This window comes from Lissotriton helveticus, chromosome 6 (genome assembly GCF_964261635.1).
Source record: "Lissotriton helveticus chromosome 6, aLisHel1.1, whole genome shotgun sequence".
Lineage (NCBI taxonomy): Eukaryota > Metazoa > Chordata > Amphibia > Caudata > Salamandridae > Lissotriton > Lissotriton helveticus.
The window spans coordinates 208086946-208113722 of record NC_136067.1 but is presented as its reverse complement, the minus strand read 5'-3'; positions in this window follow the sequence as shown (position 1 = coordinate 208113722).

The following is a 26777-nucleotide window of genomic DNA, read 5'->3' as shown; positions in this document are numbered from 1 at the left end:
GAAAGCCCCGGCGCATCAGAATTGAGACTCCCCTGGCATATGACGAGTAGGTGGAGGAGTGGGGTGAACCAGTCAGGCCTTGCGGTGGTCATTCAGGCCCCGGACATTCCAAGCCCAGCAGATGATGTCAGCCATTAGGGGGCAGTTCAGAGTGCAGCACAACGCAGCACAGACGGCAAGCTACCCAGACAAGCACAGTGCACATGTGGAGCAAGAAAGTCAGAGGGTGGCAGGAAGGAGCACAGGTAGGAGGCAGCGCAAGCCAATAGAAACAGCCCTCGAGGAATTTTCACAAACTGGGCAATGCGGGAGATGCACGCGAGCATCTGACTGATGGGTATGGCTCAGAGGGCGGAGCGCTCCGGTGGGCAGTGATAACACCCCACAAACCAGCCCACAGGGGGCGCAGCCTATAAGGGGAGGGAGGGACCTGTGGAGCAACATGTTGACCAACAATATATGACCAATGAGCGTAAACAGAACAAATCAGAGAGCACAATGCAGCGTAGAAGACAAGACTTATTTATTTATTTATTTATTTAAACGTATAAGGCGCACAGCTACCCGCAGTGGGTTTCCCGGCGCCAAGGGACAGACTAAAGAAACAAAGAACTGCCAAGCAAACTACTAGAAAGGACTGCTCTGATCACTGCTGGAAAAGCCAGGTTTTTAGTCCCCTACGGAAGCAAAAAAGATCCGTCTCCAACTTCAGGGTTGCGGGCAAGGCATTCCAAGACTTAGGGGCCGATTAGGATGGCGGACGGACTTGCGTCCGTCCGCCACCCCTGAGTAGGAGGGACCGTCCGCATGGGCAGCGGCGGTCCCTCCATGGCAATTAGGATGTGACCGCCAGGGTGGCGGTCACATCCTCTATTTTTAACATTGCGGCGGGTGCAGCTTCAAGCTGCACCCGCCGCAATGTTAAAAATGCATGTGTTGCATTTACATGCACAAAGCGGCAGGCACCGCACGGTGCCTGCTGCTTTGTGTACGCAAATGCAGGGGGGTACCATAGGTACCCCCCATGTGCACCCCCCACCCCCCATTCACCCAGGGGGCCCGCAACGGGCCCCCAAAGTGAATGTCCGTATGCTTTTCCATGGCGGAAAAGCCGCCGTGGAAAAGCATATTTACACCAACATCATAATATGACGGACGGTGTCTCATAGACACCGCCTGCCATGTTATAGCTTTTCCGCCGCGGTCGGAAGCCGACAGCGGCGGAAAAGCGGCGGACGGAATTCCAGACCCACCAGCCATCCTAATTTGGCGGTGGGTCTTTGGAGTCTCCGCCGCGGTTTTTCCGCATCCTCCAGGCCGGCGGACACTTCCGCCGGCCCGGAGGATGCGGAAAAACCGCCATCCTAATCGGCCCCTTAGGTCCTAGATGAGAGAAGGAGCGGCCGCCCATCTTCACCAACTTAAATCTAGGAACAATGAAATCCCCTTTTCCCGAGGATCTCAGACAGCGGCTAGGCTTATAAGCCTGAATGAGAACCTGTAGGTACTTCGGGGATTAGCCCTGTTTAATCTTAAAAATGTGGCATAAGGCTTTCAATTTAATTATGCTCATTATTCTCAGCAAGTGCAGATCGCGAAGGGCTTGAAAGGTGGATGTTCTCCGAGGAACATTACGTAGAAGCCGTGCGGCCGCATTCTGAACAACCAGAAGTTTATTCCCTGTTGTCGAATCAGCACCAAGGTAAAGGACATTGCCGTAGTCCAGGCAGGAAACTACCAATGCCTGGACCACGGTCCTCTGTGTGGAGGTGGGGAGCATCCACAAAATTTTTTGAAGCCATCTTAAGGTGGCAAAACAGATGGAGGCCACCCTAACAGCCTGTTGCCGTATCGTAGGCTTTTCATCAACGAGGAATCCGAGATTGCGAACCTGAGCAACGAGTTGAGGGATAGGGCCCATACTCTCGGGCCAATGTTGAGGACCCCATAGATCTTTGCCCTTGCCCAGGATCACAACCTCGGTCTTATCCTCATTTAGCTTGAGGAAATTACTCTGCATCCACTCAGAAACTCTGGTCAAACCCTGCTTCAAGGCCGAGTTGTTATTACCTTCCGTATTGGAGAGGGAGAAAATGATTTGCGCATCATCGGCGTAGGAGAATAAAGTAAGACCGTCTTCCTCCACAATAGTGGCCAGGGTCTAACATAGATGTTGAATAATAGTGGACTGAGGATAGACCCCTGGGGAACGCCGTACGCCGATGAACAAATTGTAGAGGATGCTTTAGCTGAGAAAACTTGAAAAGTACGACCACTTAAAAAAGAGGCTATCCAAGCCAAAGCAGAGCCCTCAGCTCCCAGGGATTGAAGAATTGCGAGAAGGATGGAATGAGACACGGTATCGAACGCCGCACTTAAGTCCAAAAGAATGAGTGCAGATGTTTCCCCGCGATCGATACCATGCCGTAAACTCTCAGTAACTCCTAAAAGTGTGGTCTTAGTGGAATGGCACGTTCTAAAGCCAGATTGAGATTGATGCAGGGAGCCCGAACTCTCTACCAGGAGAGTCAGCTGTGAATTAATATGCCTTTCCAAGATCTTAGAAAAAATGGGAAACAGTGAGATAGGCCTAAAGTTGGATAAATTAGAAACATCAGCTCCAACCTTTTTTAAGCAGAGGAATAATCATCGCATGTTTCCACTCCTGTGGAACATGTGACTCTATCAAGGAGGAGTTAAGGAGTTTCATCACAACACAACGGGAGTCCAGATCAAGTTGTTTCAGGATCTTGGCCAGTAAAGGATCACGAGTGGAGCCAGATTTGATGCTCTCCAAGCAGTGAGCAAAAGAGGCATCGTCAAAAAGTGGCCAGTCAGTAAGTTTGACTGCCAGGGGGGGCAGACTATTATGAACAGGTACTGGCATAGACAATAATTCCTCATTCGAGGGTGAGGAATTCAAAGAATCATAGATGCATTCCACCTTAGCAATGAAGAACTCTGCGATGGAATTACATTGTGCCTCAGCCAAAACAGGAGGGGCAGGAATTGAATCTGCGCCTGTCAGTTTTTTTACCACAGAAAAAAGTGTACGAGGACAATTCTGGGCATGTGTTACGGTGTTGGCAATATAGGCCGCTCTAGCCATTTTACATTGTTTGTGATAGTCTCTAAGAGCTTCCTTATAGGCCACCTTACGAGACGGAGAATAAGAGCATCTCCATTTCCTCTCGAGGGCCTTACATTGAGACTTCATGGTCTTTAAATTTTCCGAAAACCATGCCGCAGGGTGACGGTGGGGCCGAAAATGCCTAGGTACCAATGGAACAAGTTTGTCAACAGCAGCACTCAACCATTTGGAGACTGCAGCCTCCAACACCAACAGAGACGAGTCAACATCCGGTGAAGTATGAGAAAAGTACAAATTAAGATCAGTGATACTAAGCTTGCCCCAATGACGTAGACTCTCTCCTGTGTCACCACCACCAGTTACCATAGTCTTAGTACGAGGGAGAGAGAACTGAACTGCGAAATGATCAGACCATTCCAGAGGGCGAGCGGCTGGTTCACAATCATACGGGAGGTTCGAGAGGACAGGATCCAGTAGGTGCCCTGCAGAATATTAAGAGCTTCTAAATCACCTAAGAAGGTTTTACTAACAGCGCATTGAGGGTCTTCCAAATGTAAGTTCAGGTCACCAAGAATGGTGAAATTGGCAGCCTTCAAAGTCAGCGGGCAATATTTTCAGAAAAGGACGGATATGGATATGGATAAAAATCGACTTGCGGCGAAGCAATGGAAGCACAATGCAGTGTCAAGCACCATACATGTGGAAGTAATATAGAACAAACATACAGTGATGAAATAAAGCCACAACCCCAGTAGAGGAGCAAGAATCCCCCATAGAAAACCCCACCCACCCCAACCGAACAGTACCCTGCAAAGCCACCCCCCAAACCCTGCACCCACTCCAACCCCCCAATTAGGCTGAGTTACCAACCCACCCCACCCCAGGGACCCACAACTGGGAAAGGGTAGAACAGCTGAGGAGAAGGGACTCATCCCGTGGGGGTATGGCAGGGCTAGGCGTTCACCCCTGCAAGAAAGAAGGGTGGCCAAGCTGAAGTGGTGCTAGGCATCCCTTAAGGCAGAAGTTAAAGACAAAAGCAGAGTCTGCACAGTCAATCATTGTCACTGAGATGACCAGAGCCATCAGGCTGAAATGTAGGAGGTGAGGAGTGGGTGTCTTTGTCGAGTTTCTCAGCGAATGTCATTGCCTCCCTCGGATCAGAGAAGATGAGTGTTTTAGCGCCCTGTCAGACTCTCAGTTTTGCTTGGTAGGCCAAGGAGTACGAGACCTCATTCTTCTGTAGGAGGCACTTGGCAGGTAGGAATTCTCACTGGGCCACTTGGACTGTGAGGGTGTAGTCAGGGTAGAAGGAGAGTGCGTTGCCCTGGTGATTGATGGTGCCCTTATCTTGCGCAGCCCAGAGTATGGCATCACGATATCTGTAATTCAAGATTTTAGCGATGATTGGCTGTGGAGGAAGCCCGGGACCAGGACGCGGGCCAAGAGAATGATGAGCACGCTCCACAATAAACACCGAAGAGAGGACATCTCCTAAGGGCTCCCTGATCAGCTGTTCAACAAAGTCCTCCATCTTTGAAATGTTGGTGGATTGCGGGAGGCCCGTGATGCGGAGATTGCTCCGACGGGAGCGGGCCTCCAAATCCTTGTTCTTCTCACGGATGACCGCCAAGATTTTGTCCATTTGGAGTCGTTTCTGACGGTCCTGGGAGGCAGCATCCTTAGCGTCCGACACCCTGGTCTCGACATGAAGTAAGCTGTTGTCATGGGAGTCGACACGGGCCTTTACCGAGTCCAAACGAGCTGAGAGTTGATCCAGCTGGGTCGCGATTCCAGTCACTGTTGACTTGACGTCTAGCATGATTGCCTTGAGGTCATCATCCCGGGCAGAGGGGGCATCCATGGTGACAGCAGAGTCGGCGCCCTCAGAGCAAGCACCGTCCTGTCTGGAAGCTATCTTGGGCTGTCTAGGGTCCGTTTTCTCAATGTTGAGAGACCCAGTATTCAAGAGCGAGGCTTACACAGGGCAACCGGCGGCCAAGGAGGACAGGGACACGCCGCCCGCCAAGATCAGACAACGTCAGACAAATAAGTATCAAACAGGATCCCCCCCGATGAAGACCGCAGCTGTCTGGAAGGATGGCCCCGGGAATAGTTTGGGCGTCTGAGGTGGTGAATTAGTGGAGCATTCAGCATCCCCACTTCGCAGTCCCCCACTGGAATGGCCGGAAGCTAAGGAGTGTGAGCAGGGGCCCAAGTCAGCACCAGACATGAACACCACCGGCAGGCCCCAGCTCCATAAAGTCACAAATCCCGGAGTGATGGAGGGTGCAGAGGAGCCAACAGCCAGCACGCCCTTGAGAGGTGGGACGACGGCCGCTCGACCTGCACTAGGCCGCATGACTGGGCCACTTCACGTCGAGGATGTGTATGATGTCAGGTGCTCCACAAGCTTCAGGGGATCAGACAGAGGCAAGGAAGGCACCTCCAGGCATTGGCAGTGATTGCAGGGCGGTAACGGGGGCCCACGCCACCCCAGGGAGTCACATGAATCAAGGTGCCAGTCTGTGAAGAAGGCAGGGTGCTCCAAGTGGCAGCTCGTGTGTGCATGCAGCAATGGCGGCAGGGGGAGAGCCGTGCCGGTGTGGGCGCGGGAGCACCAGACTCCGGCGGTGTCCCCCAGCGGGAAACAAGCAGAAGGTAGGCGCGGTGTGCAGGCCCTAATGGCGGCAATGAAGGACCCACAACGATGAGGGGGGGACTCCAAGCCCTAGCGGCATCCCCCCCCAGGCAGGGATCAGTCCAGTAGAGAGTGCAGCCGGGCCGCCGCAGGCCAAGGCTCCTTCCTCGCTACTCAGCACCCAGGAGAGGGTTCAAAGGCCAGGGGAAGCAGGAACAGCAGAGGAGCCAGGCCCCGATCAGTTGGGTGCTGGCCTCAGGCAGCGCCCACTCAGCAGGGCAGTTGGGAGGCTGAATTAGGGGGGGCGCCCGCCAAACATAGGCAGAAACCAGCAGGGAACCGCTGGGGCCCGCCGCTCACGTCGCTGCACCCGGGTGCCAGCGGCTTCAAAATGCGGCGAGCAAGGAGATGTACTGACGCTAGCTACCAGGCCACAGCACCCCAGGCCGGACGGAACAGCCCGTGGGCCCCCGACCCCGCCAATCAAGCCACAGAGGCGGCGCCACTCACCTGGTGTTGGCGGTCGCCGTCCCAGGAACACGCTGCAGCTGCAGGCGGCAACAGGAGGATTCCACACCCCGGAGCAGGAAAGGCCGACAGACGCGGGCCCAGGAACGCAGGCCCAGCTTCGGCCAAGGATGGCGTATCTCCACCCCGGGACCTCACAGGAGGACAGCAGAGCGATGGACCGGTGCCTCGCAAGCAGGGGAGGCAGGTAAAAGCGTTGGTGTGCAGGTAAGGTGAAGATTCCTGCAGGATTATTTTGGATTAACAAGCTTGGCCGACAGAGCCCACTTAGAGTGCGGCCATCTTGCAGCTAGCCAAGCCACACCCCCAGAATTGAAGATTTGTAGAAAGAACTTGCAGCCTCAAAGTACCGGCAGCAGGCTGTGGAATGTAGTTGAGGGAGCTGTATCAGTCATATGAGTTTTTAAAGCTGGCATATGGGAGGGTCTAGGCAATTCTGAAGGCCATTGTGGATCGGCAAGGGGTGACACTGCTTTATAAGCTTTAGGTGTTATTGGTAGTAGTCAGACAGATGGTGGGGCATAGAGTGTTGATAGTTGAGCTATTTCGTCCAGAAAAGAAGGTGTGCTGGGCACACAGGTGCATCCTAGAAGCTCTAAGTCTCTTAGAATAAGTGGGAGAGAGAGAAAGCTAGGGCACAACAGTGTAATGGCCTATGTGGCTTCTGAAAGAGGCCATCCAGTGTAGTATTAGGAGTCTCAGAGCTGCCAGAGATATTGTGGGCGATGTATGCTAAGCCAATATAAGAGCTGTGCCAAGAGAAGAATACCCGATTTGAAGGAAATTGAATAAACGTATGGACATTGAAGCGTGAACCATTTGGATCTGTATACTATTTCATCATTTGATAATTGATATTTATTATAGGTTTAGAGTGCTTGGGAGGAGTTTTCATTTATGATATAAGAGCTGATGGTCATTAGAGGAGGGAGGTGGTTAGAGCATGTTCAAAGTTCGGTGGAAGGTTTGAGGGCCATCTAAAAGGTAGGGAGGCTGACAGGCTCTGAGGTTTTGACAGATGAGCTACGAGGGCTGGTTTGGAGGCAATAATAGCATTTACACCGCGGTCTGAAATACAGAAGGGGAGATAGAAGGACTATCAAGCATATTTATGGGGGGGTCAGAACCAATGTTCCCTCTAATTTTTTTCCTCTCTGTGTGGCAGTGTAGGGTCTATGTGCACTGCAGCCATGGCTATGTGCGCCAGAAATTCAAAAACAAGGCTTCCTTTGGATTATTAAATTGCGTATATCACTTGCAAACAAACACTCATCCACTGATACTCACTTCAACACACACTGAGGAGTCTAGTTGCAGACCCTAGGCAAAAAGACAAGGAAATAGAAAACATATCTATTTATTATTGTTAAAAGCATATACAAAACAGATCAAAATCAATTGCTCATTAAAAACAAGGTAAAAAGAATTACCCAGAAATATTACATGAGTTTCAAGTTCATATATAGATTTGACAGGACTATCCAAAATTATGACTGAACAAACAAAACCAATTCATCTATAGAAAACTAATCAGGATAACAGATAATGACAACAAGGAAAATACACAAAAAAGAGATCTGTGCGCCAGGAACCAGGCCGCACGTGTGGGTGCAGCGCCAAATATCACTCCAAACCTTTGCTTAGAAAAGTGTAAAAACCAGTGCATTTCCACACATACAGCACCACGTTAAGGGTGTTAAGTTCAGATTTGCAATTTGGATACACATGCCATGACATGAATTGGTTACACAGGCAAGTACACTTTGGGTTTAGAAAAGCAGAAGATTCCAATGGTGGTACCATCATAAGATTTTACTGCTGTGGATGTAATGTTACTTGTTGTATTAGATATCTGGATGCAGAGACAGAAAGAAGCAGCAAATAACCAGCCGGTTGGCACAGGAGGCTAAGTAGAGATTTCTAACTTACATATTACCTAAGAAATTCAGCAAGTCCAAAAGCACAATGTGTAAAGTGTGATGGTGCTCAAATCTGTCTAGGCCGCCCGCTCTGTCAGGGGGCAGATGAGCTCAATTATTGCCCACTTCGGCAAATTATTTCCAAGCAGCCCAGGACGGCCGACTCGAGTCCACTGGGAGAGGGAGAGTGCACTGCTGCATCATGCAGTCAGCAGACAGCGGTAAGAGCTGCCGAGTGGTAGAATAACAACTACAGAACGATCACAGTAAGTATAACCACCAGCTGTCAGTCACAGTATACCAGTCACAATCAAATTGATTTAATTTTAGGGTAGCGCGTGATATTCTTTCTTTAGAAGTGCCAGGCTGCCTATTGAGGAACATCAAAGCCGTAAGCCATACACAGGGTACGGTAGTATGCCCTACTTGCTATCGCCGCTGTAAACTTTAGAACACAAGTTGGTGAATTACCTGATGTGTAGTCTAGCACCAAATGTTAATATTTAGCTGAATACATCCGCCTTTAACAGAATTACTGAATAGCGCGAACCACAGTAAGAACTGAGCTACAACTATGAATTAAGTTGTAGCTCATACAACCAGACATCGTTCACCACCCATCCCCCCTCCGTTGACGACCAGCCGACCATCACCACATGGACCCCCGCCACGGTGGAACTCATCATCACAACCATGAGGAAAACCCAGTCTGGAGCCCCCACCGACCCCTACCCACCTCACATCTACCAGAAGGCTGCCACCACCATCGCCCCCGAACTAGGACAGACCATCAATGGCTCCCTGTAATCCGGCACCTTCCCTGATGACTGGAAGCAGGCAGAAGTCAAGCCCCTCCTTAAGAAGCCCACGGCCGACCCTACTGACCAGAAGAACTACCGGCCCATCTCTCTGCTCCCGTTCACCACCAAAATCACCAAAAGGGTCGTAAATGCCCAGCTGACCGCATTCATCGAAGAACACACCATCCTAGAAGCCTCCCAGTCCGGATTCCGCAGCCACCACAGCACCGAGACGGCCCTCCTCGCTGCCACTGGCGACATCTGCATGCTACTCGACCATGGACACATTGCAGCCCTCTTCCTACTAGACCTCTCCGTTGCCTTTGACACCGTCTCACACCACACCTCCGCAGCCAGACTGCATAACGCCGAGATACAAGGAACCGCCCTCAACTGGATCCGATCATTTCTCTCCGGCAGTACCCAGAGGATCATCTCTTATCTCACAGAGACCAACTGTGGAGTACCATAGGGATCATTGCTCAGACTCAAGCTCTTCAACATCTTCATTGCCCCCCTCGCCACCATTGTCAGACAGCATGGGCTTAACCTAGTATCTTACGCAGATGACATCCAACTCATCCTCTCCCTCACGAAGTATCCCGAGGACACCAGGCTCAGCTTCCAGGAAGGAATGAGGGACGTCGCCGCATGGATAAAGGAAAGATGCCTCAACACTGAGAAAACCGAGTTCCTCATCCTGGGACCCTTGACCTCCGCCTGGGAAAACATGTGGTGGCCTTCCACCCTCGGGAGTCCTCCCACCCCGACGCACCATGCTCGTAACCTCAGCATCATCCTTGATTCCTCTCTCACTATGACACGCCAGATCAACGCCGTCGCCTGCACCAGCTTCAACTGCCTCTGCATCCTCCGAAAGACCTTCAAATGGATCCCCTCCCGAACACAGAAAAACCATCACCCACGCACTCATAACCAGAAGACTGGACTACGGAAACGCCCTCTATGCCGGCATCAACAGGATTCTGCTACACAAGCTCCAAACCATCCAGAATGCCGTGGCCAGACTTGTCCTCGGGACCCCTTGGCATGAAGTCATGGCACACCACCTTCGAGACCTACACTGGGTCCCGGTTGAGAAGAGAATAACCTACAAGCTTCTCACTCACGCCTACAAATCCCTCCACAACATCGGACCCAAATACATCAATGATAGAGTTTGTTTCCACGCACCCAAAAGAACTTTCCGATCCGCAGAGCTCGCCCTAGCGCAGACACCCAGCATACACAGAAGCAACACAGGAGGAAGGGCCTTCTCCTACATCGCAGCCAAGATCTGGAATGAGCTCCCGGTCAGCATCAGACGCTCCCCTAACATGCACATTTTCAGGAAGGACCTCAAGACCTTGCTCTTCCACTGAGCCAGAGCTGCCTGTCCCTCTTACCCCCACCGCCTTTAGACCCTCCCAGGTGAATAGCACGCTTTATAAACCCCTGATTGATTGATTGATTTAAAATTGTTTTTCTTATTGTGGTGCTGGCTGCAGGTACAGAGAGAGTGTGAAATTGGTGTCATATAGTCCACTTGGGACCTCAGTGGCAATGTACTGTGTACGTGCTTACCAGACTTCATAGTGTTGTCAGACTCGGTGACTGGGACTATGCAAGATGTTTTTCATTTTACTAGCCTTACCGTAGAAGGCATTGCTGCTGCTTGGGCTGGCGCCTGGGCTCCCATAAAACAGCATGCAAGGGGCCCGTAAGAAGCAAAATCTGCTGTGAGTCTGAACGAGAAACTCCTGAGGAGAACTGCCTGTGGCTCTCAATGCGTTCTGACAAATCTTTAAATTGCAGCTACAGACTTTTTTCTTCCTCCCCGGCTGAAGCACCAACACGTTGCAGCTCATGACTGAAAACAAATCTGCTCTCAGGCACTGGTGAAAAGCAGAAATCAGGTAACTCACCCAAGGGTTGATACCTTTCCCAGAGGAAAATTGGCCATTAGTGGTTCAGAGTGTCTGCAAAGGCCTGGACCTGATACTATACAGAACTGAATAGGAAATTGAATTCATTTATGTGCCATTAAGTGCCATTTCTTTATATGTTTACTTTAAGTGTTAGTCACTGATAGATCACCTCAAGAACACTTTGGAAACTGCTTTCTATTTATGATTGGTCTTTGCAGTATGTACAGATAAAATGTAAAAATTCCAGATTTAAGTGGTTTTGCTTTTTTTTTTTAATTGTCTGTACAACATCAAAATATCTGCTTCGTGTTCATTTGATTTCAGCACGATGTGCTTAACTGTATTACTGTGCAATAAAGTGCAAAGGAATGGGGGTATGAGATTTTTAGGATGATTTGTTTATTTTTATTTCTTCTGGGCACACAAATCATATCAGTAACTTAACTTCTCATTTTAGAGGTTTTGAAGCATTTTCAAGATAGTGTAGGTCTTATTGATCGGGAGGTTGTCATTTGCAATATTTATCTCTTCCATGCACTTCATCGATTGGTTTCCATTTCCAGCATCTATATGTTCCTACAATGGATACATATAGAACAATGTCAACCATATAGCAACCAATATAGAAAAAGCATTTTCTTAATTAATGTATTCTTTGTTGTGGGTGAATACATGCCTTTTCCCTCCAAAGGAAAGCAGGGATCCGCTACCCTGATCATTATCCACCCAGGGTTTGTGCAGTAACTGGAGGAGGATCTTCCTTTAACGGAAGTGCTTATCGAAATCACTGTGCCTCTTTTAGCCACTTACCTTTTCTTATACTTAAATGCGACCCTGCTGTATCTGGGCTGTACATTTTATGTAGAGGACAACGTAGTTTTAGATACAGTGATATAGAATTCAATTAATTTCAAGGCTGTCAAGTATTGTAGACATTGTCATGGGCCTTAGGGCGAGAACGCAATGAAGCTCCCAGCTTCAATCTGGATGACTAAATACAGCAATAATCGGGGTTCAGTGGGTCCCTTTGAGCCCCGGGGCCACTGCACCTGCTGCACCTGCTGCACCAAAGGAAGATACGCCCATGAGTCTGGGATGATAACAAACATATTTGCACCATATTGGACAATGATTTTCCTTTAGGAAATATTGTACATTTTCAATTTATTCTAGTTCACCCAAATGTATTATGTATAACTGTATTAGGGTAGCTTTGTAGTGCAAACTATGTGTAACCCCAGCAATTCCTGCAGCAATAATAGGAACATTTGTCACTAATAATGCAGTTTTCCAGTGGCTATTTATATAGATTGGTTTGCTTGGTAATATAAAAGTGCTATATGTCTCCTGTTTCTCTTAATCATCAAGGTATCTCAAACAGTATGTACTCCAATCTTTTAAATCTAAAAAAAAAAAACACCAGAGCCTGGATGCCACAGGTCATGCTTTCATATTCAGAAATTGTCAGCAGCCAGCTACGTAGTTTTGATTCTCGCTCAGCTATGGTAGACGGGCTACCGGAGGTGTTTGGCTGGAGGATATTCTTAGATACTGATTGGTCTTGGGAGCCTACATTTTAGCACATTTTAGTTGCAGCTAGCTGCAAAAGGATTTTGTTATGGTTCTTGTAGGGCTCTGGACATGCATATGAGGCTTACATCATGTAAAAAGATTTATAACGTATGTGTAAATATATATCTAGGCAATTACAATCGCTTGTCTTAAGAAAAGGATTAAAGGCTAAAGACCATTCTCAAAGATATAGTGCTACAATTTTATTGACATTATATCAGTTCATAAAACTTATTAAAAACAGTCATTTAATGAAAACAGAAAATAAAAATGACCCTACTAGGGGCATACAGTACATATGCAACACCAAATACAAAGAAACAAGAATGGATGAATAAAAAACACAAAATAAAATATGTGGCACAAAAATGTATATTCTCGACGCGCGTTTCGGCGACCAGCGCCTTCTTCAGGAAAAACCACGAAGTAACCTAAATAATAAACAACATATAATCTGAGTTAAAAGACATAAATTGATTTAACAGTTACATTTAAAAACATTCAGTAAGGGGCATTAAATAAGGAGAATTTATCTGAAGCCTATTAGTTCGACAAGTCTAGCTCATGAATAGAAATGAGCGAGAAAGGGTTTAGATTTCTGTGCTCATTTAGCAAAAGGGTTCGGTCAGGGCATCCCCATATTTTTTCACACCATGTAAAACAACAAATAAAGTCTGGTTTGATATAGGTTCAGCACCAATTTTATAGGGAGATCTCCTTGACTGGTTCCACGGGCAATATTGTTTTTCTCTGCAGTAGTAAGGCCAGAATATTTTTCTTTGCTTCCAATCTCTGTAATTCATTTCAATGTGTCTATCTTTTGGTAAATCGCTCTGTTCAGCCATTGTTTTTTTCCATTTCCTAGTAAGTAGCTATCATATGAAATGATATGAAGGGAGAAGATTCAGATTTGAGGTGTCTGTTCTGGAATTATGCCGCTGAAAGCTATCTCTTGAAGTTTTAGAATAGTCCTTACGGCATACATTTACTGCTCCATTATGCGCTACAATTAAAATCGATATTTTCACTATGGCCCACAATCGGTCCACAGCACGACTCCATTTAGAATAGACATGCATCAAGTCCAAAAGCACACGTAGTGCTTTTGGGCTTGCTGAATTTCTTCTCTTAATACATAGCTGCCAAGGTTTCAGATTGCTTATGTTTGACATTTTCATATTTTCAGTGTTCTTTGGAGTGACATTCAACAAGTGATGTTTGACACTTTCTCACAAGTAAAATGAAGCAATTAAGACCAGAGAAACATTTAAACATAAGAAATTACGCGCATTTGAGCAATCAGAAACCCTTAGAAATTCTTAAACCTGCTGCAAAACACCAGAAATGGAGGGGCAGTGGTGGCACCGCTGTTATGAGAGTGGCGTGGCGTTTAAAGACACCCAGCACCACCTGCTCAGCTCTCCCAGACTCAGAGAACTTATCGAGAGGGCAGACACCTGTTAAGGTTCTACTGCCAGGGCAGCAACAATTCCTGGGAGCCTGGGCTGGGACAAAGGTGGGAAATTGAACACCCTGCCACTGACTAGGTCGGACATCTATAGCCAGGTGGCAGAAACAGCTATTGGGATCCTGGCTTAGGCAGCCTGGCCCGACTGTGCCTTCTGTCTGCCACCCTGGAAATCGATCAAATTAATGCAGCATAATTTGAGTTGAGTCTGTAGCCCCTCTATCCTGTGTGGGGTCCGATCAAACACGCTGAGAGGTCCCAGCGGGGATCTCAGCAGCTATCAATTTGAATGTACTCCGTGTGTCACTATCAGGTGACTCAAGCTGCGCTGACCAGCCCTGCAACCTTAGCAGTCAGTTTAATCAGTTTTTTTTACTTGGTTTGCAGGAGCTTATTTTGTAGGTGCAGGTCCGGCGCTAGGCATGGGCAGTGTGGGCAGATGCCCAGGGCCCCGTAGTCAGCCCTCCAACTTGGGGTCCGCACCAATGAGACACAGCCAAGCTATGGCATTAAAGATGCTACCTTGCAAGAGAGCTACCGCCACCTTAGGGGGCTCCCTCCCCTGGCCTCATTGCTTTGGTGTAGGGAAGCGAATCTGAGGGGGTGAAGGGTGGGGAGCAGTCCCAGTTGCAGGAAAACACATTCCTCATGTTTGTCCGACAATTAGGTCTCCACCCCCCCACCCATGCCGAGTCACAGAGCTGTCCATGTCCTTTAGTTCATCACCTGAAATGGGGATGGCAGCGTACTGTGTTTTGTGAATTATTAGTCTTGAACAGACAGTTTTTCCCTGAGTCAAAAAAAAGTGCGGACCTCTGTCCTCACTTGCATAAAGTTCCAGTTTAGTGCAGTTCCAAGACCCTTTAGCTGACATTGCATGTGCCTGTTGAGTGTGTGTATGTGTGGTGGATGTGTAGCAAGTGGGTAATAGTAAGACTCCATTTGTGTTGAAAACCTGAGTGCTGGACCTGTGGGATGCAATTTGGATGCCTTTGATGTAGCATGGCATGTGATAGAAAATAGATACAGCTTCCCCAGACAGGAAAGAGTATTTACTGCACTCATGCGCCCGAAGGGTGGAGACCCAGACACTGAAGTTAGGGTGGATGGAGAAAGGGCTACACTACGGGGTCGATTCCGATCTCGCTCGGAAGGCCTATGAATCGGATTTGACTTTTACAGATCTGATTCGTAGACCTTTTTTCCGTCAGAATCGTACACTCGTCTGGACGACCAAGCACGATGCAAAGTTTGCATATGCGTCGAGCGAATCATCTCCCAACACGATCCAGTCCAAACGACTTGTACGCAGACACTTCCTACAGCTCCATGGACTCTGTTTCTGAGCGAGCAAGTATGATGCACGATTCAGAATGCCTTCACAATTAGGTATGTCCGGTTCGTAAAAGCTTCCGGAATCATTCTTTTGGGGCCCGTAGCAGGCCCCTCATCACCTGGAGCTCTCAGATTACAACCCGTGGGGGTGTGTATGGGTCCCACCTTCCCATGCATGCACCATGGGGTGCCCACCACAGGTTGTACACTTTTCCCCACCATTCCCTTTTTGCTATTGGATTCCGTGTATGCGTTCAGTATACAGGCTCCCATAGAGTTCAATGGGAGTTCGAGCGAACCGAGTCCATACGCATGTGAATGCATCGTACTCGCTCGCTCGGACTCTAGGTGCACAATTTGCTCGTAAAGCCCTACGGATCCGAGTCGTACAGAGAGCTTCACAAGTGAGATCAAAATCGACCCCAAAGTGTTGCTGATTAACTTTTTAAGAGCAATGACATTTGGTACATGGTAGGAGTGAGGGGTTGTTCATCAGTGTCTGTTCTTAATGGAGAGCAAATTTCTAAGCAGGGCCTGTCCTTTTGTCTGTATCTGACAACTGCTTCAGGAAGGCTGATGACTGTTGTTACTCAATCCTCCTGCATGCAGCTAGCACCACAGTTTTCTACTATGAGACCCATTAACTTGTAAAAAGGATGTGCCTACAGCCAGGAAATTACATTTAAAAGGTAACCTCCCCAAACTGGTTCTGACTCCTTAGACAATGAGTCTGCACCTCTTGTCTAGAAAATGAGTACAAAACAGGGATTGTAACATTTTTGATCCTTCAGTCACAAAAACAAAGTTAACAAAAAGTCTCTGTTTATTCACATTGTCACATTTACTACAATATTTAACCCATTCGATGCTGATGACGGAACCGCTCCGTCATCAGCTGCGGTTGGGCTGTGCTGATGACGGAGCGGTTCCGTCATGGCCCGGTCGCCGCGCCTGCGCGGCGCTGATTTCGCGCCTGCGCGGCGCGTTCTATTGAGCGGGCGGGGCCATGACGGAACCGCTCCGTCATGAGCACAGCCCAACCGCGGCTGATGACGGAGCGGTTCCGTCACCAGCATGCGGCCGCCCCGCCCCCTTAGCGCTGCGGCGGAATAGCCGCCGCAGCGATGCGGTTAAAGTCACTTAATAAAATAACTCTGTTTCTTTTGTGCTTTGTCATTGATGCCTATGTGTCTTCCTCTGGTTCAGGTTCAGAAACAAGTTTATTTAGACGTTTGTCCATAAAACATTCTAAAAAAAAAATACTTAACAATTAAAACATTTAAAAGGACCCCCCTCCTGGCTACCCTATCTCCCCCCAACCCACTACCTCTTTACTGGAAACACTCTTTAACTTTCTGTCCAATTAGTTATAATTGACACCTTCAAATTCTTCCTTCCTAAACCTTCTCCATGAAATTATTCCCTGCACTGAGAGAAAAAACAGGCAGTGCTCACCTCAGGAGTATTGCCTGAACACTCATCCTCCTGCCTTAAGAATAACCTTCTTTTATTCCCTTCATCACTCCTACCAGAAAGAAAGAAGACACATTGGTGATCTCTGGTGTCTAGTTTTGATGATCCCCAATTTGCAATGCCTTTCTCTCTCCTTCATATCTGTTGGAGTTCAGTGATGATAAGGGAGGGGACAAAGCTTTTGCTTCTCTACTAGTGGAGTTTCTGCTACAGGACATGGCCCTAACATTCCCAGGATTCTGACTGGGCGATCAGCTCTTATAGCTGATCCTTAGTAACCCAAATAGATCCTGTTCTGGAGCAAAGGGTGAGACCAGTTCCTCAGAAAGTCAGTCCAATAAAAAGTATTAGTCCAGAAACTACATTTCAGTGTTCTTCTTTATTTTCAGGTTGTCATCACATTCAGAAGCCATATATATTTCATAGATGGTTTGTATCAACATATAGGAATAACCGATGTAGCCAACGCGTTTTTCGTCTTGGGTATATTGCCCATTGACATCCTCAGGGTTACAATAACAACATTTGAGAAATATACATTCAGAAGACATTCAATGTTATTTTTCCAAAGGTCGTAGTTACTCAAAAAGCAGACATCAGGACGAAAAAAATTGTAAAGACGTAATATTGATGACTATTTAGTTATCAACATACACAATATGACATTTACCATGACAGAGGACACTGATAAGATCATATTCCTGGACGCAGGACTGTTTCAGGAAGGAGGAAAAATACATAGTAAAATGTACAGGAAAGCCACAGCAGGCAATTCACTGTTACACACCACAGGCTCACCCCCAAAGAGCCAAATCAACGCCATCCCCTATGAAGAAATATTAAGGGCCCACAGAAACTGCAGTAGAGACATGGATTTTTCCAGCAATTTGAGAGATATTGAGAACAGGTTTCTTGCCAGAGAATATCCTAAAGAAACAATCCAAAGGGCCTAAGAAAGAGCAATGCAACTACAAAGGTCAAATACTCTTAAAAGTGCAAGAAAGCCTGATGACAAGACTACACTCTGAGATTAGTAACTAATTACCATCCCTGGTCATATAAACTGTATGGTATACTCAAACGTAACTGGCCCCTACTCACTCCTGACAGGCCTTTGGAACAATATGTTTCTAGTCTTCCAAGCATCACATACAGGAAAGGCAAGACTATCTAAAATCAAATTAGCCCCAGGTACCCTTCACAGTACCAAACTAATACAACTTGGCTGACACAGCTAAACATCGGTTCATTTTTCTGCGGATACTGCAGCAAGTTTAGCTTGGCCAAAAGAGGGGTCAAAGAATTCTAATATAACGGATCACGAAGATTTCAGATTCATGACCACATAAACTGCCTCACAAAGTTTGTGGTATATGTGATACAGTGTAAATGTAATAAAATGTACGTTGGAAGCACCATTCGTCCACTCAAAGACCGAATAGCTGAACATTTCCGTGCACTGAAAAACCTGGACATTAGATATCCAAAAGGTAGCCATGCAAGCGAGTGTTTAGAGCAGAAAAATCACTTGCCTCTCAATTTCATGGCATAGAGGTTGTTAAAACCAACCCTAGGGGTGGTGATAGGGAGTTAAGATTGAGACAATGTGAAGCCTGCTGGATAATGAAGCTGTGGGCAATGTATTTGGAGATTATTGTAGCTAATGAATTACATTTCTTTCTACATGTATGATGCACCACATGTATTGATGTTTGCCCCTCTCCTAACCACGCTGTTGTGAACTACTATGAGACTCTCTATAAACCTGTACATAACTTGTGACCTGAATTGCTGTTTGCACATATCCTTATCATGTAATTGTGAATGTATATGTGCTTTGCACACACCTATATATTACTCCTGATCTGTGTTTGCTTTTAGAATTGTATACCCCTCCGGCTACTCAGATTTTGATTTGCAATTCTCTTTCCCTGCTTTGCACCTCCATCTCTATACACCTATGTTGACAAGAGATTTTTTTTGTCAACATATGATGCATTAGACCCTTTAAAAGATTTTGGAATTAAGACTTGCAGTATACTTTAATTCTGAAGACCCAGTATGTCGTTTAGTTGGGACATACTATCTATGACCTGCTTTCACTTCCCAATTAAGACTTACCCCCTTTCTTTTTGTTGTCTCAACGCTGCTCGACTGCAGAGAGACTGACGTTGTGATGCTTGTAACAATAAGAAGGTGATCATTGATAGGGGCGGTATACACATTGAAATGCCCACCTTTATTTTTGTGTTTGGATTTGGTTTCTTAGTATCACTTTAAGATGGCGGCTAGTCACCTTGCTGCTTGGTCCATTCTCCTTTCTGTCCGTCTCTAATAGCCGATTACACGCATTGCCATCGGCTTATAATATGATGTTAAAGTCTCCGGTTTAATAGAGCCTGTATGTACACTAAATATACCTATTGCAAAATGTATTTTATCTTCGTATTCTTATTTGCTTCTGAATATCATTAATTTGTGCCTGCCTTCAATATCTAATTATAAGGGGTTCTGCAAGTTTTCAATATGGTAAACTACTCCCCTTTTTGAAATCCAAACAACCACTACAAGATGGCGGCTGAGCAAACTGCCATCCCGGATAAGTCCTTCTTCCCTTTCTCTGACACTTGCACATATGCGTTCCCTCCGCATACTTACAGTGGAATGGCGGGAGATTTTCCCTTTGCTGTGAGCCGGATTCTTCCGAGGGGAGTACTCTCAATGCACTGGTAAGTGCTTGTAGGCGATATGCTGTTTCCCTGACTGTTTGCCATACCTTAGGGGCTGATATCGTTTGTTACGACTTCTAAGCTCACGTTCGGAACTCGGTGGTTCCAGTTTGATCCATCTCCTCTCTGACGTAGGCATCGCTCGTAACGATTTATCCTGTGATGTCATGATAGAGTTGACATTATAGCAAACTACAACATGCAGTCCGTTACTTGCAACCATAGATTTCATGAGCCTGCTTGATATTGCGAGACAATACATGTTACTAAGATACCGGGAGGTGCACATAATTTCACTCAACTAACAATTATGTTAGCTTACGATTGACGTACTTCCCTTAGGGATGTGGTTGTGATTTATGTAGGCCACCTTGTTTTTAGATATACGCCCACATACTTTATTAGGAGGCGCACATATCTTCACTTAACTATCAATCATGACAGTTTGAGAATGCCGTATATTCCCTTAACATGTGGTTGTGATTAATGTATGGCACTTTGTTTTTAGATACATGCCCATATATATTTTACTGTACCGCTTGGATACAAGTAACACTAAGGTAAATCATTATTTATATTATTACAGAGAAGTGTGTACTATGGAAGTTCCCCTTGTTACCTACAGTTTTAGGTTCAGAGACAGTACAAGAGTTTCTTTTTGGTATATGTCCATTCACTGTTATGTATATCCTACGGGTCATACCGATACACCTTTAAAGATACATTTTCTGATTCTATTAATATTTAGGGTCGACTTGTAGGCAGTACTAATTGACATCTTACCCTCCAAACAGACCGTAATGAGTTATTCAGGGCTTATCTCTTCAGAATGATTTCTTCAAATAAAACCTGCACATGAATAGGTGGCATGGCATTGAGTTCCAGCTGGGACAACATCTTCTAATATTATTTTTTTGTTTCTTTAGACCCATGTTGAATGGGATTACTCGCAGGCTTGCCTGAATACTGGCAAACCTGTTCTCAAGTTAATGACTGGTGAGTGATATGTGTGTGTTCTTGCACAACCATGTTTCTCTTCGGGCATTATGGGATAACTCATGTGCACCTATTGGACCTTTCATCCTGGGTGTCCGCTTTTTCAAATATATTTCCTTTTGTGCCACTGAAGTGAGTGCACAGCTTCTTAGTTATTCTGTTATTTCACCCTTACAAAATGCTACTTTTGTGGGTCTCTCTTGCCTCCTTGTTTCCTCCCCTCACTTCCTTAGCACTTTGTCAGATTTTGCTTCACTTAGGGGATTCTTTTGGGGGTCTTCTCACTTGCCCTTAAAATCCCTTTTCTGCTCTTTCTCTTTACAAATTTAGTTGTCTTGATGTCCGCTTTTTGAGTAACTACGACTTTTGGATAAATAACATTGACTGTCTTCTGAATGTATATTTCTCTATTGTTGTTATTGTAGCCCTGAGGATGTCAATGGGCGATATACCCAAGACGAAACACGTGTTGGCTACATCGGTTATTCCTATATGTTGATACAATCCATCTGTGAAATATCTATGGCTTCTGAATGTGATGACAACCTGAAAATAAAGAAGAACACTGAAATATAGATTCTGGACTAATACTTTTTCTTGGACTGACTTTCTGACGAAATGATCTCACTCTTTGCTCGGAAACAGGATCTATTTTTGTAATTTGCTCTCTGTGAACTTTGTCCACAGAGGACACTTGGCAACGTGGTGGCTGTTTCCCTTTTCTTCCCTTGAGCATCACTTGAATACTATTCAATCCCTGGATATATTTTGACTATAGAAACCTTGGCAATTAATGCTTCAGCATTTAATGAACAACAGTGATTGTTTCATTTTGGCAATATTGTACAGAAGTCTAAGCTGATATTAGACTTTTATCGTCACTGTTCTAATATAAATGACAATTCCAGAGTCATTGTAACTTCATAGGTCATAGTCTTATTTACGTCATAATAACTCCATAATTAAGTTGAGTGTGATTCTGAGTAATTGATAGCTGTCAAGAAAAGAAACTGAACACAAGGGTCTGACATAATGTTTTATATCTTGAAAATTGTGTTATCGAGATTCTCTGAGAGAAAACTGCAGTTATGTTATGGTATGTTATTATAGGTCTTCTATAGCGCGCGGCTACTCCAAAGGAGTGTCCCGGCGCTTTATGCTCCAGACCAAGAAAGAGAAAAGAAACATACACCACATAACAATAAAAGAACAGAACAGCAAGGGCAGAATAGGACATTGTGAGACTCTAACCAGTAAAGAGCCAGGTCTTTAAGCTCTTCCTAAAAGCAGATAAGTTGGACATGGAACGCAAGGACAGAGGTAGGGAGTTCCAAAGCTGAGGGGCTAACAGCCTAAAGGATCGCCCTCCGATACGGGCTTTCTTTATGCGGGGGACTACTGCTAATGCCAATGACTCTGATCTTAAAGATCGTGCCGGCAGATAGAAAGCCATCCTCTTTTGTAAGTATTGGGCCCCCGCGCCATGCAAGGCTTTATGAGCCAGTGTCATAGCCTTGAACATTAACCGCTTCCGGATGGGGAGCCAATGTAAAGTTCGCAGTAGGTTTGACGCCCTCACTCGTCGATGCAGGCCAAAGATGGCACGTGCGGCAGCATTCTGGGTCACCTGCATACGCTGTAAGAGGTATTCCGGCAGGCCCAGATACAGGATATTAGCGTAGTCGAGTCTGGACCCGATGAGGGCCTGAACAGTACCAAAAAGACTGAACAAGTCCCTGCTAAAAACATAGAGGTAATTCCAACATCACAAGTTATTAGTTAAGGTACATAAGTTATGCACATAGGAATAGGCAGAGTGTTAATCATGTCTCTTGACATGTAGGTGCCGCTCCTGCTCACAAGAACTCGGATCCTGGATGGCCCAGGTGGCAGACGGTGGCAGTTTCTTCCTCTCTTGTTTTCTCTCTCTCTTCCAATTCCCCTCCCCTTTTGGGGCATCTGCCAGGGCTCCTGTAAATCAGTAGCGCTGAGAGTTGTTCCCGGTGGGTTGAGGAGCAAGCATCACCCCCCCAAAGACGCTCCTGGAATTCAGGTGAATGGCTGGTGTCACAACTTGACAGAAGACTGGATGTTGGCTTAGAGAAGAGAAAGTTCCATAACTTCTCTTCTGCACTATTTATGATAAATTCTACAGTGGGAAGTAGTTGGATTTATCAATACCAATATTTTAAGTCTTTGAATGATATTTACTTCTTTCCTAGCAGTAGGTATACTTAAAAAAAATATTGCAATGTTAGGTTATGGAGCTAAGTACCTACAATGGGGAAAGATGAAATGGACAGTTTGCCCCTCACTAGGGCAAATAAAACACCTTTTATAAGGTCACTGCTTATATTTACATGGCATCCAATCCCTGGGACACCAAGGGGAAGCCTTAGGGCTGTCTATTATGTAGAAATAAGTCAGATTATCACTTTTAAAGTGCCCATAACACCAAAGTCATATTTGCATACAATTTACTTTTAAAGACAGGCTGCGAAGCCAGGCTGCCTTTAAAATGACAACAGGCACTCAGCAGTGCACACATTCAAGTGCAGAATATCTGCTGGAGCTCTAAACTTCCAAGCTATATTATATACTACATCGTATATGTAAATTGCTCCCCCTGGCCCTATTACATTCTAGGGACTTATAGGGTCTGTCAGTACCAATTGTGAGAATGTACTTTTAAAGACAGGCTGCAAGGCAGGGCAGCCTTTAAGAGGACAGCAACCACACATTAGTGCACACATGCAAGTTCAGAAATTCTGCTGGCCTTGAAACCTTCATGCCCTATTATATACAAGAGAACTATAGGTAGATTGCACACCCTGGCTCTATTATCTACTAGGGACTTATGGGGTCTGTCATTGCCAATTGTGTACCCTATTACATGTACCTTTCTAAACACAGGACTGGCCCTTGGCCTGGTTAGCGGAGTCCAGGGTACAGTCAGAGTCAGTTACCACCAGTATCATGCAGCAAAGAAATGGGGGTGAACAGGGCAAAAGGATAACTTTCTAACAATAGTGTGCTCGGGAGGAAACCATGTCACACATTTACTCAAGTTTCTTTGAGGTAGATAACATTGATATGCCTTAGCTGTAATCATTTGCAGGGGATTTGTAATTTTATGCAGATGGTTTGTGAGATTAATAAGTGAACTAGAGGGGATTAAGGGTATTACATGCCACGTTGCTAGTTATGATCTTTGAACGAAGGTGTGGACAGTTTGCAGAAATGTGATAATAGAGATTAAGCCAAACACACGTGACAGAGTAGGCTGTGTTCTGAAAGAGGAGGCATGCAGGGATAGAAATTAGGAACGTGTCATTGAATTACAAAAAAAGAAAGGTGACAATCATACTTTTTGAGAGAGGGTCAGTTTTCATGCAGGGTTATAGGAGTATAGTAGGCTTCTTTCAGCTAGCATGCTATTTGAGAATGCAATGCTATAGAAAGAAAAACACATTATTTGCATGTGATATGGTGTTCTATTAGATACTATGGACTGTCCCTAGATTCTAATGAATAGTATGTCCACTGCACCTCCACTGCAGCAAGCTCAGCGGTTAGAAGTGTAAATTAATGAAGGACGGCATATGTTGGGAAATACAAAATGATTTAGGCAAAAAATAAAGGGGTAAATAATGCAAACATTAAAAGGAGCTTCTTCACATGATGAAGTGGATTTCTTTTAATGTTCTCCATTAAAGCTAGGCTCACAGTATTAAAGGAGATCCATTTGGATGCACCTAGTCCAGAATGGCATAAGATGGGGGATGGATAAGACTTTCCAGATAACGGAAGTGTATTGCCTTTCATTCCTGTGGGTGAGAGGTGGTGATCCAGACAGTGAGGGAGAGGAGTGGAGGCAGAACTACCTTTAGATATTCATATGCACTTTATTAGCAAGGTGCTGCAGATTATTTTTTCCTAGGCACTGTCCTTTGGTAACCTTAGGAGTCAGGGTGTGGCGGTAGTTTATGTTGTTCAAAGTGAAGACGTTTCTTGGCCATACCTGTTCCCTTGTTTGTCTCTAATTGCAGTGTCATGAAGATTGAAATGCAGAGATTGCAAACCTCCTTGTGACCCTGTTTTGAGCAATCCTGCTTGAAGCCAGCCCCAGTGATCCCTACTGTGAGCACCATGCTTTACAAAATTGTACAAAAACATCTTTTTAAAAAGGCAGAGAAGTTAGGAGTGGCGTCCAATGTAATTGGATTTAGCTCTGTAATCTCAATGTATCTTGCATGTAATTTGAAAAATCTCTATCTAAAGACCTGTTAAAACAATCTTATAGGAGGATATTACTGTTGAGAAGTAAATGCATGTGCAGAAATGGAGAAGGGGGCAGGCAGGTCAAACTCTGGTGCTGTGCTAGATGTGATACCCAATCATGGCATACAGAACATGGCTGTGAACCCAGTAACAAGAGTCCAGTGTACATTTTCTTAGGGTACAGAAATGGGGACTATTCTAGGTTACAATATTAAGTGGGGTTGAATATGCTGAGACGTGAGCCCACACGAAGATCATGAAGCCATGTTGCAGTGGAAAACATTTGAGGTTTGTAGCTAATGTTTACTTTCCTCATGCACATAACCTATCAATTAGTACTTGTTCATTTCTGTGCCCAACCTGGCTGAAGGCCTCACCCACTCTACCCCCCAAAAAAGGCCAAGAAGGTGGGGTGCTTGTGTGCAGTGTGCTCTAAGGGCGGTGGCATCCTGAGCCCTCCCTGGGGCTGGGGGGAGGAATGTTTGAGTTTATAAATCCAAAGCAACAAGAGCAGGGGGTGGGTTGAGACAAATGCTCCACAAAGTTGTTGTGAAATGCATTGTGTGGATCCTGGGCTGCAAACTCCTGAACACTGGCTGTAGTAGGAAAGGAAGAGGCTCACCCACAGTAGAGGCAAAAAAGCCTCCCCCCCAGGGACCACCCCAGCCTGTCTTACAGTTCTGTCAGCAGAAAGAGAATTTTGGGGATCGAGGTATAATCAGGGTGAAATCGAGTCAAGAGACCAAGGTTTGGTGAAAGGAGGTGCAGGTGAGTTTCCTTCCATAATCCCCTAATAAGGGTGGATCTCTACCAATCCTTTCCACTCAACACCACCCACGAGGTTGATTGTCGAACTATAGAGCAGCAGGGCAACGTAACACCACAAAACTGGAAATTAACTCTATATCCTTCACCCTCGATCCAGTCCTTACCTATGAGGTTAGCTGCCCAGTCCCAGGAGAGGAAACAAAATATGAAACGCTACCTAACCCTAGTCATCATCAGATGGATACTTCAAGAGAGTAGCATTCCCCCTGTGCTGCCTGTTTTGTTTCTTGTCCTGTAGGCATGAAGCAGGGAATGCTGAAGTCTTTTTCGGGCATTGACTTCTTTCATTGTGGGGACAGTGAGTTTCTCTGTTGGGCTTTGGAACTTCATCCCTGCCCATGTGAGAGCTACGCTAAAGGGGAATGCGGGAATGGATCACGAAAAGCAAAAGGAACAAATGATGGACGGAATGCTTAACAATGCAAATATTCACCACCAGTCACATAGATCAGGATTTAATCCATCCTTCTTTTGCTCACCACGCCACTCCAGTTTAGACCCAGCCATATGCAAATCAGGCTTGACCCTGCACCCAATGGGAACAGTCCAGCCCGAACTGCCAAGCCAGGTCCTCCCTGAACCAGAAACAAGCATCCTGGGACCGTTTTCGGGGCTTCACCCCTCATCAGCCAGGCTACCTTGAATACAGTGGCACAGTGAGCGCGGGACCCATGCCTGGGCTGTTATATGTTAGATTGAGGCCCTAACATAGGTGCACCGTTTCAGAGGCACAAATCCTTCATGCCACAAAGACAGGCAGGCCCTTTCACGTACGTTAGCCCTCCCTTCACAATAACGAGCAACATAGGCTGTCCCTTATCTGATGAGTGCTCTGGGCGCAGAAGACGGTCCATCCTAAATACGTCATCTCCATGTCCAACAGTGACTAACCTAAAGTCACAACGAATTCTTAGAAACAGACCCTTAAGCTCTTGGGATTTTCCCTAGCACAGTATTATTGATTTCTCCAAGAACTCATTAAATATGCATGAAACACTATTCCCTAAGGCTTCATTCCTGACGTCTTCCTCTGACTGACTTTATGTCAATACCTACATTCCAAGCCACCTATCAAGTATAAATATACCTCCCTGTGCCCAAGCAAAGCAGAGGAGACCGAGACTTCCATGCCAACACTCTGATCTGAGACGCTGCAAACTGCGTCATGTCACAGCTCCAGCTGGCAGAAGT